This window comes from Phycodurus eques, chromosome 1 (assembly GCF_024500275.1).
Source record: "Phycodurus eques isolate BA_2022a chromosome 1, UOR_Pequ_1.1, whole genome shotgun sequence".
Lineage (NCBI taxonomy): Eukaryota > Metazoa > Chordata > Actinopteri > Syngnathiformes > Syngnathidae > Phycodurus > Phycodurus eques.
The window spans coordinates 35,558,604-35,578,337 of NC_084525.1; the positions used below are offsets into that span (position 1 = coordinate 35,558,604).

General features: G+C 42.1%; 1 protein-coding gene across 1 annotated transcript in view; it reads left to right on the plus strand.

Annotated features, from left to right (window-relative positions):
* The first annotated feature begins 244 nt into the window (after nucleotides 1-244).
* Nucleotides 245-19,734, plus strand: part of LOC133409706 (metabotropic glutamate receptor 4-like) — a 212,663-nt gene continuing 193,173 nt past the window's right edge. Inside the window, exon 1 of the mRNA XM_061690102.1 lies at nucleotides 245-436. The gene's annotated coding sequence lies outside the window, so the exon portion shown is untranslated. The remainder of the gene's footprint in view (nucleotides 437-19,734) is intronic.

The following is a 19,734-nucleotide window of genomic DNA, read 5'->3' on the forward strand; positions in this document are numbered from 1 at the left end:
GATCCGATATCCGTCATACCATGGGTGACTGGCGTTTTTTCTTACATTTTTTTAACGCAGCGCATTTGGCTGCCATTTTCTCAAGTCTCTCAAACACACAGCTCGCTATAGTTATAGTGGTGATTGGTGTAAAAATCTCCCTCTGTGGGCGGGAAGAATTGCGCAATCAAAGTGAGGATTCGACAGAGGAGGGAGGCTGAGGAGGGAAAGTAGGAAAGCCCTTCAGCACCACTCGCCTCTGGACAGAGTCTGAAGCGGACGACTGGATGGAGACGGAAGACTGCAAAGTGGAAGTTCAAATGCGCACTTGTCGTCCGCACACGTCTTCGTCCTAATTGTGTCTCGTTGCAAACCAAGAAGCGAGAGGAGCAAACTCACAAATCACTGGACGGCAACAACATAAGTTTTGATTGAAGTCACTTGGAAGATTTTCACGGTAACGTGTGTTTAATTTCGTTACACGCGCGTGTGTGTGTGTGTGTGGTTCCAGCATGAATGAGAGTTACGCAACTGTGTCAGTGCGTCTGTGTTGCACATAGTCGGCTCTCTTTTTCTCTTTAATCATGCTTGAGAGGCTTTAGGAGCACCCAGTTATTGTAGGAGGGAAACAATGTGCGTAATGATCATTTCATTGACATAATGGCTTCAACGGGCACGTGGACTTCACGAAGCCCTCTCTCTCTCGGGGTTATGACATATTGATATATGCATTTGAGAGGAGAGAGGCTTTAGTTTTTCTGTCATCACACGTTCAACAGATTAATGAGGATCGCCCAAAGGCTTTAAGAGCGCAAATGAGCCTTCACTCAGCCATACAATGGAACCCTTTATCGGCTGCATGTATGGGAGCCCCCCCCCCCCCCCCATGCGCCCCAATCCCCTTTCCGCTCTACTTGGCTCGGCGGGGCTCCTCACACAAGCACATCCGAGGAATCCATATAGATCTAATCACGAGGAATCTATGTAGAGCCGGTGACGCACACAGCAACACGGCTGAACTTCAAAGTCATGCAATGCAAATGAGGTTTCTCTGCGCATTTCTGCAGACGCGCTGGTTTGGCTGTTTGCGCACGTTGCGATGGTTTGCGCTTCATCACTTTAAAGCTTGGCTTGCCGTCTTGATGTCGCTTATATTTGTTAGACGCCTCTTGTATGCATCACTGTCAGGTAATATTTATGCTTTGCATTCGTATCATATTTCATACGCTTTCAACTACCTTCTTGTCTCTCCTGATGTGAGAAGTAATATTTAACCTTTCTGCAATTACACTATGTTCTTCTGGTGATGCCAGAGATTTGAAAGGTTTCACTTTGTCAACGTTGGGATAATATATTCCTCAGTGGTTTTTACTTAGGGATCATGAATGAATTCTTCATGCTACATGTCGTTTGCTGAAAAAATGCAAATTTTTGATTTAAATCCTCAGCAAAAGTGGTTCGACCGGTATCCTGCACATAGGTCCATCATATTAAAATGAAGAAATAAACAAATAAAACCTCCAAAAAAAAAAAATATTTCAAAACAGCAATAATGTAAAAGAATGAAGAGCTGTTTGGCAAGAACATTTTGAGTTTTTGGTTAGCAACAACACAAAATTCATGCCTTCATACTTGACAAGTTTGCGTCTGATAAATGAAAGGATGACTTTATTTTTCACAATATTGTGACTCCTACATTTTCTTTTATTGATTAGGGCTGAAAGACAATGAGCACATTTTTGATTTGCTACAACCTGGCTGTCTTTCAAAAACACAGTACCACTTCACATACAGTATGTGATTAGGCCTACAGTAGGTCTGCATATAGCTTGCTGCAACACGCTTCATAAATAAGGTAGACATGCTGTGCTTAAAAAAAAACCCAGGAATAATGTTACTTTTCATCAGATGAGAAAGGACACTATTGACAGACTAGCTCATATTAGCATTTGGTCATGGGAGGGATTTACCTTCAAACAACGAATACGCACACATCCAGACAGGTAATGTAACAATACCGAGGGGCATATATTCTTCCTAATCTGTGAAAAACTAGTTTATTAACGTTATATCACAACTTACATTCGCACGTCCTTTGGGGAGCTGGTTGGCCAGAGTGCGGGTGACGGTTGCGGGTCATCATTGCCCCATCTCACCTCACCCTTGCCAGTCTCCCCAGTTTTAATGCGCGACAACCCACGCACATGATCATGGTACAGGGATAATGGTTGCTAGTCGGGGACCTTGTAACCATAGTAATAGGGTGGGTGATGGGTCTTCAAATTGTTCTGGGCTCAACAACTGGGGCCTGCACCCCCCCTCCTTGGTTGTCAGCCTTTGGGGAGATGGGGGTCCCCCACTTTCATCCCCCCTTGGCTCCCTGCCTTCCTCTCCCTGTGACATTTTTTTTCGGGTTGCAGGTGGCTCTTGCATTGGGCCCTGTTGGTAGTTGGGGCCCCCATGCTTTCTGGGGGTGGTGGCGGTGGTGGGGCACACTGGGTGGGTGGGGGATTGGGTGTGTGGGGACTTCGGAACTGGTCGGGGTGCTTCGGTTGGGCTAGGGGACCCCCCTGGGTCCTGGGGAGTGGGTGGCGACAATCTGACTTTGTAACGTTACTTGTTGTCAAATATCTAGACTGTCTATTGTTTTGCTGTGGTTCGCACCCCTATTCCCATTGTCTGTCCTGTCCCTCTGTCTGTCCCCTAAAACCCTTTTCTGTCCGGCTGAATATTCAATAAACATCAGAATATTAAAAAAAAAAGAAAAATAAGAAGAGGGAGTATTTCAAACTCCCCTGTTGCACAGCAAAACTGTTCTTGCACAAAAGGCATACAGATCCATCATTCTGCATGGCCATGCAGCTGACTAGGACAGGTTAAAAAAAAAAAAAAAAAAATACTACAGTAATTCCGTCTTGACCGTGAGGTAACTCCACGACTACTTTACAACTGAATGGAATATAAGAGAGAGAGTTTCCACCCAATGACTCTGGTGGACTGCCAATGGCCTCTAGGCCAGGCGGCTTAACGGCCCGCCCCCTTTTCTAAAAGAATGACTCCATACGTGGTGTAGGGCATCTCTCTCAGTTGGAGCATAACCACACAAACACTGGCTAGTGAGTCCATGCCTTGCTGCATGAACTGATGAAGCCAGCTCGGTTTCGAGCCGAAATGTCTTCTCAGACAAGCAGAACAGTCAGTTTGTGATCGATTGAATGCCCTGAGAAACGAGTGGAACGTTCAATCTCCTGCGAAACTTAAATCAGAAGTATTGACGCATCTTGTAGTAATAAAAAATGAACAAGGAGAAGACATGACGGGCATGCAAAGATTGTTTGCTATCCGCTGTCGTCTACAACTCGGGGAACACAAGTAATGTGAGAAGCCACTAAGTTGATGTATAACTTCAAGAAGCAAGCAAGGCCAAACGTCTATTTCAACCAGGTTTTCCTCATGACAACACGAGAGCTAAAAGGTTGCTGAACACACTTTGAGCTAAGGTACAAAATTCCATAACAGGCAAATTTTAGCAAAACGCTAACACGACATAGTTGTACGTCACAAGCTACTCAGAGCTACAATTTATAACGACTGCAGCAGACATTGTGACATGTGATTGGGTAGTAATATATATGATTAGAACATTTGAGCATTACATATTTTGTGTTCAATTACAATAAGTGTGTTTATTCATAATATTTGTAATATTTCTATGTTGAAAAACAACAAACAACAGAAGTAGCGGGTAAATCGACTGTTAATCCAACCTGAAGGGATGTCACTTGCACTTTATTCAAATAAAGTGTGAATGTATTTGCCATGAATGGTTGTTTATTGTATATCCAAAATTAAGTTTGCCTGGTAGCTTTACAAGAAACAAAAGGCATTTAGGACATTTTAACTGCACTGTTCCCTATGCAGGTATTTATTTCACAGTCACCCTGGTTGAATGTTTTTGCTAAAAAGTGACTGAATTGATTTTAAACCACTGAATTATTTTGGATCATATGATTCCAGATGAACCAATATCATCCTCCTGTAGCGATTATGTATGAAATAATAATTGTAATTAATTTAGGATAAAGTAATAAGCCAGGAGCGATGTTTGTGTTACTTCTGGTTTATCATAATTTTGATTTAATTGTTAAAAATCAAACTAATGTCTTGAAAAGGGCACCATATCAAATATTTCAAGCTTAACTTTAGGCGAAATGACGACAAACCTTTTTAATCAGTCTCAGAATCTGTAGGTTGCTCCACTCTACGACATTTTGAGTCCTAGGTTACAGAGATTTACTTATATTCAGAACACACACAAAATACGACCACGCGTGGAATTTTATGGTATATTTAATGAAACACACAACTACAACTACAAGCTACAAAAATAAAATAACACTGAGGGTAAACGAAAGAAAGGCGTACAAAAATGGAAAAGAGGACATCGTGTGTGTGGTCGCTGGGCTAAACTAAATGAGCGTGTGAGCGTTCAATGCGTTGAGTCAGAGCGAGTGAAGGCAAAATTGGGATTTTGTATCCAGCTAATAATTTCTCCACAATTATTATGCACCGATGTTGTACATCACAGTAAGGATTGCAGTGTTGACTCACGAACGCTGATCAGCTGGTCTTTGGGGTGGTCTTCCTCCGGACCTCAGGCGGAAACGAAGACGGTTCGGTTGAAGCAAAAACAGATGCACAAAAATAAAAAGAAGTAGGAAAGAAAAGTTGTTGTCCCATTTGGGATGCGCTCATAACTTCCCTGCCCGTTGACCTGGTGGCGGGCCGAGCTCTGGCCCTCAGAGGCATTCGGGATCCGTCCGGGGTGCCGGCAGCTGCTCGTTGAGGCCCCGCCGACCGATCGTGGCTAGGGAAAGCCATCGAAGCCGCATGGTCAACTTCTTCGATCGAAAACGCCGCCAGCTTGGTTGCGGCGGGCGTTCACGCACATAATGGCACCCGGAGGCGCCTGAAGACAAAAATGGAACAAAAGAAGGGGGAGGGGTGAACTGGCGAACTACCAGCACAGAAGGAAAAATAAGCCTCAACTCAACTCTACTCACTGAGAAAGGTGTGAGTTAAGAGTTAAATACCCCAGGGGCGGGGCGTAGGAAGAGGGAGTCCCGACTTGGAGAAGACCACGCCCACCAGCCTGAATCTTGTCTGCAAATTTGAGTAAATTAGTTTTTAAAATAATATGAATCTCAAACACTCCCAACTTTGTACTCTCACGCGTAGAATCATTATTTAAACTTTTGTCATGGCAGATGGGTTGCTTATTGTTCAATACAACATTTTGTACTGTTTGATTTCAAATCATGAACAGCTTTCAAAATATTGCAAAGGACCTCTCAAAGTAAGAATGGGGACACTGATACCAAGGCATACATTTGGAATATTTCTATAGAGTTTGCAAGATATAAAAATAGACATTTTATCTTCTGTTAACAAACATCAAAGGCACGTCCACAAGTTCTGGCGCTTGCATTTCCTCTCAATGCCAGTGGGTGGAGCCTCATGCGCATCGGTGTATATCAGGGTTGCCCAAACTTTTTGGTTCAGGGGCCACATTGACGTAAAAAAATTGTCATACGGGCCAGCATGAATTTTACATACTACCGACGAGGGCAATGCTTTTTCGTATTTATTTTTATTTTACTTTGTTTTACTATGCTGTCTGCTGCTAGGTAGATCTGATAACTGCGTGACCTGGATAAATGAAGGTTAAAATAAAAATTATTGAAATGCCAAATAAAGTATTTTTATGAAATTTGACTCAAACGCAAACTTTATTCATCAGAATCAACAAACAACATGTTTGCATTAATGTGAAGGGTGATACTGAGATCTCGACTGCAGTAAATGGGGCTGGTCTGGCTCAAAAGCGGTGGTTCTAATGCACAAGAAGTCACGCAGGTGGGAGTCACTTAGTCTTGTCCTCACGCGGTTCTTATTCATGCAATATTAGTCATTCGAACTGCTCTAAGTGCTAGAGGACTCTGCATCTTTTTGCACAATTGTTTTTTGTCAATGTCTTTATGTCTCCAAAGTGTTCTGTAAATTGACTGTCTGTTGTACTAGAGCGGCTCCAACTACCGGAGACAAATTCCTTGTGTGTTTTGGACATACTTGGCAAATAAAGATGATTCTGATTCTGATTCTGATTCTGATTTGTCCTGGAAACGGCAGCCCTCGCTATCAACTTTCCTTTTCTTACTTCTAGTTGCCATTTTAGAAATGGGCAAAAAACAGATCATGCGCAAAACGGCCGATCGAGAGTTCAGCCACAAGTTTACTGCCATCATTTGGTGAAATATAAAATTGCGCGTGTATTTTTTTACTGCCGGGCCACATATTATTGGTTTTATGACAGAGGATTCGGGCCAGTGGAAATATGAAGACGGGCCGGATTTGGCCCTGGGGCCGGACTTTGGGCATGTCTGGGGTATATTAACCACATAGTCTTCCCCAAACATTTACACCATGCCCAGTCCTAGTCGCCGTCTCACAGCAGGGCAGCGTGTAGGAGTGGGAGTTCTCAGGTGGTCACGAGTCTCTGTGACGCCTCACAATTGCGGCGTGCATGTCCGCTACACTTCCCACTTGACTGTCCGTCTGTCTGTCAACTGGGAGTCCCGACTAGAAACGGCTAATGTGAGTTGGTGGTTGGTGGTGCTCAAAATTTGAGTCAGCGCACTTTAAAAATGTAGAGAAAATCTTTGCACCTTGTAGACATGTTTTTGGGAATGTTGATTAAATTGTTAAATAATATAAATGTTATTTTTATGACTGCTTATAATTTTGTTAAAACATAGAAATGATAAAAAAAAAAAAAACAACTTATCTTTGCACTTAAATTGATTTCTGTGCGGACAGGGTCTGACTCGGGCTTCTTCCGGGTCACCCATTAGGCCTAAACCGCCGGGGGATCTTCTGTCTGGTCACGAGTCTCCATGACCCCTCAAAGTTGTGGCGTGCATGTCCGCTACACTCCGAATCGAATCGTTGTTAAAACGAATCGTCACAACACCCCATACACACACACACACACACACATATATACATACATCCATACACATACTTATAAGTATACATTAGTACATGTATATTGTTTTCCCTAGAGAAAACTAGCAGACGCCACTGCGTCAAGGGTGTATTGCACCTCTCACCCCATCTTCCCTAATGGATTGTTGGGTGCACTCTAGCTGCTGACATGTAGTCAAGCTGTTACATTTTTGCATTTGGTTGTTGTCACTGAGGTGTATTTATTGTGGCGGAGTAATGATTATGGTGTGTGTCCAGAGGATCAGCTATGGGATAAAGATAATTACAGCAGAATTTACTGTTGACAGAAAAGAAACCCTAAAAATGTCTTGTCTCGGGGGAATACCTGGAAGTTCTCATTAAGCAGCAACGCTTGGAGAAGCGCCAGTAAACAAAGCAAGGAACTGACTGTCAGCACAACATCTGCTACTTTCAACTTTTACATCTAAACAATCATTTCCTTCATATTCGCGCAGTTCCTCATCCATGCTCCTGTGGCTTTGTGTGATACGTTACGTTCCTCTGAGTGTCTCTTGCTCTGATTGTCTGACTCTAGCACAAATGTCTGCACAGAAGCTACTAGGTTAGCAGACAAGCAGACATCAAGAGGGAAAGCTTGACAATACGTATTTTTCTTTTGTTCCATAAAGTGGCGGATGGTGAATTTGGGACCTGGGACTTCAGTGACGTAATCCACCTCTTAATAACACCATCACGTTGCAAAAATAATGTGCAAAAATGCTACACATGTATAACTGTGTTGCATTAAAGAAGAGACAGAGGGATTGCCCATATTTGAGGATGAATGCCATGATTACTGAAGCAAGAAGTACAGTTACCTTTATATTCCAAAACATCACCTCTAAACAAATGGTAAATGGGAAATGGACTGCACTTCTATAGCACTTTATCTACACCATCAACTCCAAACCTCTACAGTGATTGTCGTGTATAAACTACAATATAGCTAGTTCAAAATCAATATTTATCTAATAACATGACAAAAAAAATTTAAAAACTTGAAATAAAATACATAGTACTCACCGGAGATGCTGATGGAGACGCAGCAGACCTCCTTTCTTTTATCCTGACTGTCTGTGGAAAATAGCCAATACTGTATACACTGCTCGGAAAGTGCCCCAAAATCTTTTCCGAATTGAAAACAAGCCAGTAGTATGTTGGTTGATCTAGCCCCACAAAGTCGAGTTTTACATTTTTTTTTTTTTTTTTTTTTTTAAAAGTGGCCTTGAAAAGGAATGTTTTAATCATGTCCAAAATTGTCCTTTTCGTTAAATCAATTCTCATGCACATATTCAGCTCAACCAATCAGAGGACTATTTATCTGAACCAATCAGAGGACGGGAAAATATATCAACGTGACTCAGCCTGCGTGAAGGCGCATAGTGGTGAATATAAAATCTGATTGGTTAGACCATTTCAACGGTTGTGTGTGTGTGTATGACTTGGTTGACGCCAGCACTTGGGATTCTGAAGGCCTTGATCAGATTACATTTGTATGGCAACACTAGTATCTGAAATCTGATTGGCCCCAAAAAAATAAAATAAAATCTACATCTACAGCACTGTATATGACAAGAAGCTGAGTAAAGCACATGAACACATGCTATGAAATGAAGACAAAAGACTTGGAAATAAATTAATGTGTATTATTATACACATATATTTGTTTTATTATATTATACTAATTATAATCAACATTAGGCGGCACGGTGGTTGACTGGTTAGCACATCTGCCTCACAGTTCTGAGGACCTGGTTTCAAAACCGGCCTCGCCTGTGAGGAGTTTGCATGTGTTCTCCCCGTGCCTGCGTGGCGACCTGTTCAGGGGACCCTGCCTCTCTCCCAGAGTCAGTTGGGATAGGCTCCAGCTCACGATTATTGAGGGTATGGAAAATGGATGGATCATAAATATTATAAATAATTAATAATTTAATGAAGTTGTCATTTTAGGTCAGTGCTTTTTATAGTATTGAAGCCAGCAGAGTGTGCTTTGAAGGCCCTCACGGCACAGCACTGGTTCCATGTCACTGCTTCATGTTAAGAGTTTGCACGCTCAACCTGATTGGCCTCAGTGTCCTGACCACAGGCGGAGAATCTCCAAAACAAAAGCACAATATGTTCTGCACTCTCAATCCTATTTTCTAAACTGCTGATTCCTCTTCTGGGCAATTGGCCCTTTTAAGAATTTGTCATTTCTGCCGTGTGTGACTTTTGGTGAAAATGTTTTCTTTAAAGCTTCACAATTCTCTCCTCTTCACTATTTTTCCAAATATCAGACTTGTCAAAAATGTTTTAGGGGTGAAGGATTAGTTCCGAGAGCATATTCTCAGAGGCAAAAACTGGTTACACTTTTTCAGAAAAAAAACCCCTTGTTTTGCAGTCCCTTCTAAGTTAAGTCTTCCACTCACTGTTGAGGCTCCAAGCAAGTTGCCAAACTCCCACTCTTCAGAAAATTGAATTGCTAAGTCACGGGTTCCCTATAAGTTTATTCATAAAGCTGATACAAGTTATGCTTCCATCACAAGCAGCAACTAAAGGAGTGTGTGACAAGTTATAGTGTCATATGCATAATTGTTCTTAAAGAATATGTTAAGACCATTCACAATCATCATCCTTTTAAACAGGTGAAATGTATTTCAATATGTAATGGAGCACAATGGACCATTGTCATTACACAAACAAAACATCTCTGAATATATTACAGCCAGAGAGGATGAGCACTTTTCTCTCTCTGACATGCACTGATGCTGAGTTCCTCTTTATGCTTACAATGCCTAATCTGTTGCCATGCTGCAAAGACGGCTTTTTCCATCACTGACATTGTATAAATACAATATTGATCTTAATTGTAATTGCCTATGCCAAAACTTGCTCAGTTAACCTATATGTAAAATAAAACAATACAACGAAGACACTCCCACACATCTCCATTGAGTAGTTTCTTATATTATGTATTAACGCATGAAGGAGGCAAGACAACACTGTTGTTTCATTTCTTAAAAGGTTACGTGGTGGCAGAGGTTGTGATGCCCTGTGGTGTCTATTTATAGCTGGTGAGATTAAGAGCAGCAATGACTTATGGCTTTTATATATTTATTACATTATGTGATACATTTAATATTTTTTTTTAAGCTGAAAGTGCTCAGTTTTCTGTTTAGCGCTGACAGCACGTGACTGCAATGCTACCATGACACTTTGTGAAAATAATTAATTCCAGCAATTTCGGCATTGTTGTGTTTTCTGTGATTTCCTCAACATTTTCTTCATGGATGGTGTTGGAGTTTAGTTTTCAACAAATGCCACCATCAAAAGTTAAAAAGTGCGACCTCACTTCCAACTTTTTTTTTTTTTTTTTTTTTTTTAATTTTTTTTACACTTTATGACCACCTACTCCATCACCATTAAACTTAGTTATTGATGCTTTGAGTGTGTCACAACCAAGAGACATCACTGCGATCTTTATTAAGTGCTCATTCAATGCAGTTAGTAATGGAGGTCCAAGAGATAATGGTGTCGAAACGCCCAAAGTTGCTGGCCCTGATAAAATTGCATCTCCCAACCGAGAGACGACCTACTCATGTCAGCTGTAACTGTGTGTGATTCCTGCATGAGTCATGAGAACCATCATTGAAACAGGTAGCAGATGATAGCTGGCAAATGACTTGGAGGAGCGCAGTCAGAATGACTTCTAAAACCATAAGATGATGACTGCGACAGCTTTCGGGCATTTGCTTTATCAATAGGGACAGGAGTCTTTGAGTACTTGTCTGTTCCCACTGCTTCCCTCTTATCTTCAGAGCTCAAATCATGTTTAACCCACAGGACCATTAGAATGATGAACCATAGGCACCTTGTATGAATCACTGATTTGTGATCATTTTTGCCTAGATTTTTCTGAAATAGAACAGTCTCATTTAGGTAGGTACAAAGCAAGGTTTTGGAACTACTGGATATCCAGACTGGGTGAGGAAAAACATGCTTTCTTGAGTATTTTCTGACATCTGGAATTGATGCCAAGTGTATATTTTATATCCACTTTCCATTTTTTAAAGTTTTATTGCTCGCAGATACACCATGAGTCACAGTTAGTTTGACTGCCTATTTCTAGTCTCTTGGTAGGAAGACCAAAAAACAATTGCAAATCTTGCTTACACAATTCTGAATACAAACACGCTGCAGAAGAAATATAGAAATCAATGGGCGAAAATGCATGACTTCCCACTCAAGATTAGTTGTTGTTATGCACACCAGCGCCAGGCAGGCTGCTCAGCCCAAAGTCCTAAAGCCTGCAATCCTCCGACAGCAACTCGGCACTATTCCTGTCTTTCCTCACAGTTTGTGTGATTGGCTGGAGACATTTCCAATAGTCTGTGTAGTTGGGTGGGATTGGTTGACTCATTGATCTATTTTATGTACTGTACAAAAACGGTCAGTCTTTACAACCGGACAGGGTGAAAATAGCAAAGCAAGTCATTCCATGTGCTCCACAAACAATATGCACCAAGGAAGTAATCGCATTTTGCACCAGCTCTGCTCGACACTGAATGCTTACAGATCTACCACTGAGATCAGATTTTCCCATGAACCTCCCCGTGCACTGAAGAAAGTCGGATGGATGACACATTTATCCTCTAACTCCATCGACTGCTATACAGTAGCTACAGTATAATCATGAGAATAATACTGGACATGATTAATTGCAGCCCCGTGTCCTCCTTGTTTCATCCAAAGTCAACAGAGAGGATTTGGATAAATATGAGGAAGCAGAATGTCATTGTCCCAGAGCAAAAGGCATCAACATATTGACTGTAGAGATCAAGCTGCAGGTCACTCTTCATTGCTTTGTACAAATTAGCCTCTGCAAGACTCATCGAAAAAACTCAGCAAGACTCTGAACAGAGAGGAGGATGCTTTTGTCATCCTTGTTAACACTTGTTGTATGTAGTTCGGCCAAACAAGCACATCCTCAACAACTTTCTGAGTTTAAAAAGATTCAATTGTAAAGGGAGACCACCACTCGATGCCTCAGCGGCTTCTATGTTTTGCTTCATAATGGGCCTGTCGGGCTGCAACGTGCAGCGCAGCTCCACTTAATGGCGTGCTGATGTTTGAGCCCATTACTCAGAGAATCCTTGTCATTGCCCTCCCCCCCAACACGCATCCCCCACCCCCAGTCACACTCCCACCCCAGCCTTGAGTACCACGTTGGAGCTGGCTCCCCCATAATGAGATGTCTGCATATACAAACAAAGTCCTGATCAAGAATGCAGCGGCTGCAGTGTAGGATGCTGTCTACCATTCGCAGCTTTCGTGTTTGACACCTGTAAGTGGGGGATTACAAAGTAGCACTGGCTCGTTTCGCATGAACGTGCGCGCACACACACACACACACACACACACACACGCACACACACACATATTCACACATATATGAAAACACCAGTGGTGGGCTGCAGCAGCGACTAAAAAATCTTGAACATATTATCAGGAAAACAAATGCAAGGAAGTGTACATCGTAAAATTCCCCCAAATCATGCAAATTCCATTGGCAAAAGACATGAGAGATGCATCTCACTATAACCTTTCATTGCTCATAACTACGAGATTAGCCAATGACTTTATTTATGAAAGTGCTGATTTTAAAAAGAGCACATGCCGCTATTTGATCATATTTGAGGGGACTTTGATTCAATTCACGGGGCTAGAAAACAAAAGGGGAGGGTTCATTGACTTAACCAAAAAGTTTGCCACTCAGCTACAGTCCAATAAGAACGACGCTTGTATATGCAAACACTGTTTGTGCAATTAAGATGAAATGTTACAGTAAAACAAAAGGAGTCAATGCTTGTATTCTGCCTCTGAAGTTGCTAATTGGCCCACAGACTATAAAAGGAAAAGGCTGACTTCATTGGATGCTTGGTTGTTGCTTTCAGAGGCTACATTCAGATATGATAAAATATAATCCAATATAATCATGTTTCCGGCGCCACGGTGGACGACTGGTGAGAGCATCTGCCTGACAGTTCTGAGGACCGGGATTCAATCCCCGGCCACCGCTGTTTGAAGTTTGCTTGTTCTCACCGTGCCTGCGTGGGTTTTCTCCGGGGACTCCAGTTTCCTCCCACATCCCAAAAACATGCATGGTAGGTTAATTGAAGACTCGAAATTGCCCGTAGGTGTGAATGTGAGTGCGAATGATTGTTTGTTTATGTGTGCCGTGCGATTGGCTGCCAACCAGTTCAGGGTGTACCCCGCCTCCTGCCCGATGATCGCTGGGATAGGCTCCAGCACTCCCGCGACCCTTGTGAGGATAAGCGGCTCAGAAAATGGATGGATGGATGGATAATCCTGTTTCCCAAAATTGTGGTTGTAGGATCCAGCATAACAAAGTTGTATACCTTGCTCAGCATTTTCCCCAGGTCTGTATACACACAGAGAACAACCTGAACGAGCTGTTATGATCCATATTTCTTTTATTACTCAGGTTCACTCCAACTCCCCTTCTAATGTGTCCACTCTTTGTTTACAACACAGCAGTAACGGGGACTCTCTGGACATTTCTTAGTCGATACAAACACTATTCTAGACTGCTTAATGCACGCATGTATTCATGCACGCATGTATTCACACACACACACGCACGCACACACACACACACACACACACAAACACACCGTACACACAGCATAGACAAGCACTGTCAAAATGTTGTAGGGTGTTCTTCTCTGTCTGTCTTATTAATGTAGAGAAATATTAGAACATGGCATGGGGTGCATTTGATATATTGAGACGTTCCGCTAGATTTACTGCAACTTGTACAGTCAACATTGCGGAAGTTGGAATATTCGTGCACATTTTCAAGGCTTCCGTGTGCTTTCATTGAAAATAGCAGAGTATACATTTCAAAGTGTCTCCTTTTGAAATGGAGGCGTGACCAAACCGTAGGAGTCCGAACTCATTGCAGGAGTGATCCTCCACTAAATTTGGTATCCCTCTAGACCACTGACTACACAATGAATTTAGAGTGTGTGATTTGCGTCCAAGGTCACTGATGGTGTAGTAGTACACTCGCCTGACTTTGGTGCAGGCAGCGTGGGTTCAGTTCCCACTCAGTGCCGGTGTGAATGTGAGTGTGAATGGTTGTCTGTGTCTATATGTGCCCTATGACTGACTGGCAACCAGTTCAGGGTGTAATCCGCCTTTTGCCCGAAGTCAGCTGGGATAGGCTCCAGAACCCCGTGACCCTTACCAGGATAAGCGGTGTTGAAAATGGATGGATGGATTTGCATCCAGCTTCTCCACTTTCTTTCTTTCTTTCTTTCTTTCTTTCTTGTGTGTTTGTTTGTTAAAACGCAACTGTTCCAAATGACCAAAAATAGTTTATAATGTGCAAGTTTGTGCTTCATGAAGACAAATTACAATGTCTTTTATGCTTTGATACTGTGTTAGTTAATCATTTATAAATGCAATTCATAATTTTGTCTGTTATTTAATGTGTGAGCACTTTGCAATAAATTGAAAAATTGCTCACAAAGAAAATCAACAAATGGTTAAAAAATGACAAGAATTAAAGGCCAGAGTCCACCGTCTCACTAGAATAGACGATTTGGAGCCATTTGCTTTTGAAGATTCCATATGACAACTGTGTGATGCATTCAGCTCAGCTCCTCAGTCACATTTTTGTTAGTTACTGGAACACAAGGGTTGACACAGACTGCCTCTAGGTTGACATTTATTAGATGCACCACATTTCTTCCCCCTTCGGGCTTGATAAATTATAGCAGATGTAATAATGTTGCTTTTGTTGGCTGCCCCACAAGAAGCAGACACACCTACTACAGGGGAAAGAGAAAAATAAAATAAATCAATAAATAAGTTTTATGGTCTAGAAGGATTATTGCACCCTCGCTTGTTTCGCACAACTCATCAGGATCTCTTGAATGCATCTTGTTGGTTTGTCTCCCATACTTGGTAATTACATTATGGTTCCTTTTGGAAATTTCCATGATTACAATTTTAGTTGCATTTGAAAAATAGCTGGAAAGGCAGATTTCTTTTCATATCACTTTCTCCTTCTAAAACGAACGCTTGTGATTGGCTCTCTGGTTATGTGCCATTTTGCTGTCAACATGGTATCAAGTTTTCTACATGCTGTACACATACTGTATAATCCAATAAACACATTCTTCATTATGGATGTAAATATAATATGTTGTTATCTGTTTATTAATTGCGCAAAGAACAAATATGTAGTATAATATGTACAGTATTTATTTTATTAAAATAAAGTGGGGGGGGGGGGGGGGGGGGAACACCATTGCAATCGGGCCCAAAGTTCTCCTTCTGGACAAGTGTACTATATCAATCACTTGGCATGGCATCTTCACTCGTCACTCCTCTGGTAGTAGGAGCACCTACTACCAGAGGAGAGGAAAATATCGGTGACACACAAGGACAGCAAATGAATGTGAACAGTAAGAGAGGGGTTGGGTGCATCACAGAAGATCTGTGAGGATTGTATTGAACAATAAGCAACCCATCTGCCACGACCAAAGTTTAAATAATGATTCTATGCGTGAGATTACAAAATTGGGAGTGTTTGAGATTATTATTTTAAAACCTATTTACTCAAATTTGTGGACAAGATTCAGGCTGGTAGGCGTGGTCTTCTCCAAGTCGGCACTCCCTCTTCCTACCCCCCGCCCCTGGGGCATTCAACTCTAAACTCACACCTTTCGGAGTAGACTTGAGCTGAGTTGAGGCTTCTTTTTCCTTCTGTGTTGGTAGCTCGCCAGCTGGGGGGCCTCCGGACACCCCCCCCCCCCCCTCCTCCTTTTTGTTCCCTTTTTGTCCTCAGCCAAGGGTAGGCTATGCAGATGTAACGAGATGTCCATCACAAATGTAAAAAAAAAACAAAAAAAAGACATTTATTGTGGTTATCTTTAGGACTAGTGTTGGGATTAAGTATTAAGTAAATTTAGGGTAAATTAAGGTTAGGATTATGTAGTTAAGGCTGGCGCACACCGAGCACTGCCGCCGAACCCGACTGAACTATGGCGCAGTGTACGCGTTTGGCAACTGTTTCCTTGAGCGGCCGATCGGTCGGCCACTGGCTTTGACGCGATTCAAAATTATAATCTCCGTTGCACGGCGTCTTCATGTCCCAGTTTACATTCAATCAAAATGCACAGAAGCTTTCCCCTACGGTGAAAATACATTTCCGGGTTTGCGAGCCGTGCCGCCGCGTTGCCTCGGCTCTAGCCATATAAATAGTACGTAAAGCATCAGATGTTGTTTTAAATCTATACTAATCTATATTCATAATGTATAATGTGCCTGTGCATGAAAAATAAAAGTTTGTGACCAGAATGCATGTTCAAATGAATGGAGCCGGCAGCTTCCTTTCAAATATCCACCCTTTACACTGGTTCTGTGCATTAATAATGTTTTGTTGGTCTTGCGTCGAGTCCACCAAGTCAAAAAAACTTCCAACACTTCCGCTAAATCTCCACTCTACATAAATGTCCTCAGGGTTGAACATGGGAATAATCTCTACCAACTGAGCTGTGTGTAAAATGTTTACTAGAATTAGGCCTGTAAGGTACAAAATACATTAACGCTGGACTGGTCTCAACCCACGTGGGGCATTGGGACAGCAAATATCACACTGCATAACATTTAGTTTTGTAATGAGAAAAAATGTCCCAGACTAATTCTTCAGGGCGGCACAGTGGTTAACTGGTTAGGGTGTCTGCCTCACAGTTTTGAGGACCGGGGTTCAATCCCTGGCCCCCCCTGTTTGGAGTTTGCGTGTTCTCACCCTGCCTGCGTGGGTTTTCTCCGGGCACTCCAGTTTCCTCCCACATCCCCAAAACATGCATGGTAGGTTAATTGAAGACTCTAAATTGCCCGTAGGTGTGAATGGTTGTTTGTTTATATTTGCCCTGCGATTGGCAGGGAACCAGTTCAGGGTGTACTCCGCCTCCTGCCCGATGATAGCTGGGATAGGCTCCAGCACGCCCGCGACCCTTGTGAGGATAAGCGGCTCAGAAAATGGATGGATGGATGGATAATTCTTCAGTTTTTTTTTTACAGTATCTGGTTTGCTGCTTGACCCACATTTTAAATATTGTTTTTCTGTGACAACACATAACAAGAATACGTATGTTTGCAGGACAAAATAGTTTTATTACAAGACCTTTAAGGTGAAATAAACCCAGTGCAGCATTTTTTGCTTCAAATTTCCAGTGTGTAAAAAAAGCCAGTATAAAGCTGCTAACAAATACGGCCCCCAAAACTGTTGAATTGGTCAACAACATTTTATTTTCAACTATCGTCACTCAATTTAAATTTATTTATACATTTTGAGAAAATTAAATAATTATCTCAAGAGGACTGGTACCAGAGCCTAAACTGTATATGGCCCCTCCCACAGGTGGTGAGCCCTTGGGAAGGGGAACCCACGTTAACCCATGGGTGCAGGCCCACCTCCAGGCCTTGCTCCAGAGGGGGGCACGGTGACCCGCGTCCGGACAAGGGAAACTAATATGCATTTATGTAAATCATCAAAAGGGTTCATTTGAGCCATGCTTTGTCTGGTCCTTCACCTAGGACCAGTTTTCCCTGGGTGACACTGCCAGGGGCATAAAGCCCCAGAAAACTTAGCTCCTAGGATCATTGGGAAACACAAACCCCTTCACCACGATAAGGTGACGGCTCAAGATGCGGCATGCCAAATATTCCTAAGAAATGTATGTGACGTGTATGATATTGTCATCATTTTCACATCAACTAAAGTTGATTATGGATCATGTGTAAAGGTCTAGAGCCACATTCTTGCATCACCTTAGAGACCGACAGACAGGGACACACTTTAGCTTGATGGATCGAATGTATATAAGAAACATTGGGGTTGAAGGACACACAGATTCCTTGATTTTCAAATCTGTTTCTCCTTGTATAAATTTGTAGATGTGTGTACACAGGCACTTTGTGTGTAATACCTCATTTACATAGAGATGTTCAACAAACACAGTGAGCTCACCGAGCACTCGAACCAAATTTTAAATCCTTGCTGTCATTCCTTCGCCTTCCATCGAGTAATTCGCCAATTTGTAGCCCTGCAATGGTATAGCACAAATGAAAGTGTCACACAAAATCTTTTTGGAAACCATCTTAGCTCCCTCAAAGCCTTCCCCCGCGTGCTTGTCACACAGTCCAAGCTTAATCCACTTAAAAACATGTTGATAGACTAATATTATGAGACTGCTCGGCCATCTGAAAATCTGTCTTCATTAGGAGCGGATCTGGCAAGAGTTTCTATTAGCTCGCTATCAAGATGGGGCCTGTGTGGAGGAAATTACACATGTCACAAGACAAAGTATGGGAAGCTCAGAGCCCAAAGCCCAATGAAGGATGAAAAGACTTAATCAAGGACAAGGACTGCTGGTGACAGGGCGGCATGATTGGCCCATGTGGGTCCACTTTACATGCCACCTGACAGAATGACTCTTCCCTTGTGAGTTGGTGGCTCGGGAGAGCAAAGGCGTCCTTTCTGCCCTTTCCCTCATGAACAAAGGTTTTGGGTCAGTATTTTGGTCTCACTGTCAAGGGTGGTAAGAGGAACTCTTCTTTGATGGAATTCCAGTCAAGGGAGCCTAAGGAGGAACACTAGACAACTGTTTGAGGCAGTACATTACAGCCAACATTAACAATTAAAAGGATGTGTTTGCATTAACTCACTGGTCTCGGGCTGTTTTGCTCTGTTGTCCTTGTCACATTTCTTCTTTGAATATGCCACTCAAAGGTTTCTTTGTTTCATTGAATAACTTCTTCAGAAAGTCCTTACTCCATCAGCCACATGCCATTTTCTCATTGTTTTGATCTGCTGCATTTTTTTAGGGAGTTTTTTTCAAAAAGGATCATTAAATTCAGAGTTAAATAGTTTAGTATTAAGACAAATGACCATTACACAAACAGGGAAATTAGACTTTCTTTAAGATGTTGGAGTGTAGATTGTTTTTATCTATTAATTCAGAAAAACATTTGTGAGTGTTGAGCTCACAAATGTTTTGCTCATACAAAAGGTGTTTGAAGTCTAGAAGTTCTTCCACATTTATTTATTAATTTATTTTCCGTACCTCTTATCCTCATTCGGGTCGCGGGTGTGCTGGAGCCTATCCCAGCTGACTCTGGGTGAGAGCTGGGGTACACCCTGAACTCAACTTGCCAGCCAATCACAGGGCACATATAAAAAAACATCCATTTGCACTCACATTTGCACCTACGGACAATTTAGAGTCCTCAGTTAACCTAGCATGCATGTTTTTGGGACGTGGGAGGAAACTGGAGTACCCGGAGAAAACACATGCAGACACGGGGAGAAAAATGTAAACTCCACACAGGTGAGGCCAGATTTGAACCTGGGTCCTCAGAAGTGTGAGGCAGATGTGCTAACCAGTAAATCCACCGTGCCGCCAGCTCTTCCACACTAATTGAATAATCAGTTCTTCAAGAGGTATGCACCGACAGAATGAATGAATGATTGGTGTTCAACTCACTGCAGATCAACCACTCTTATGACAATATACCAAACTAAATTTGTCTCATGATAAGCAGCCACATACCAAGAAAATTAGAATAGGTAAATAAGAACTAACCTGTTTAGTGAAGATATGGTTTATTTGATTT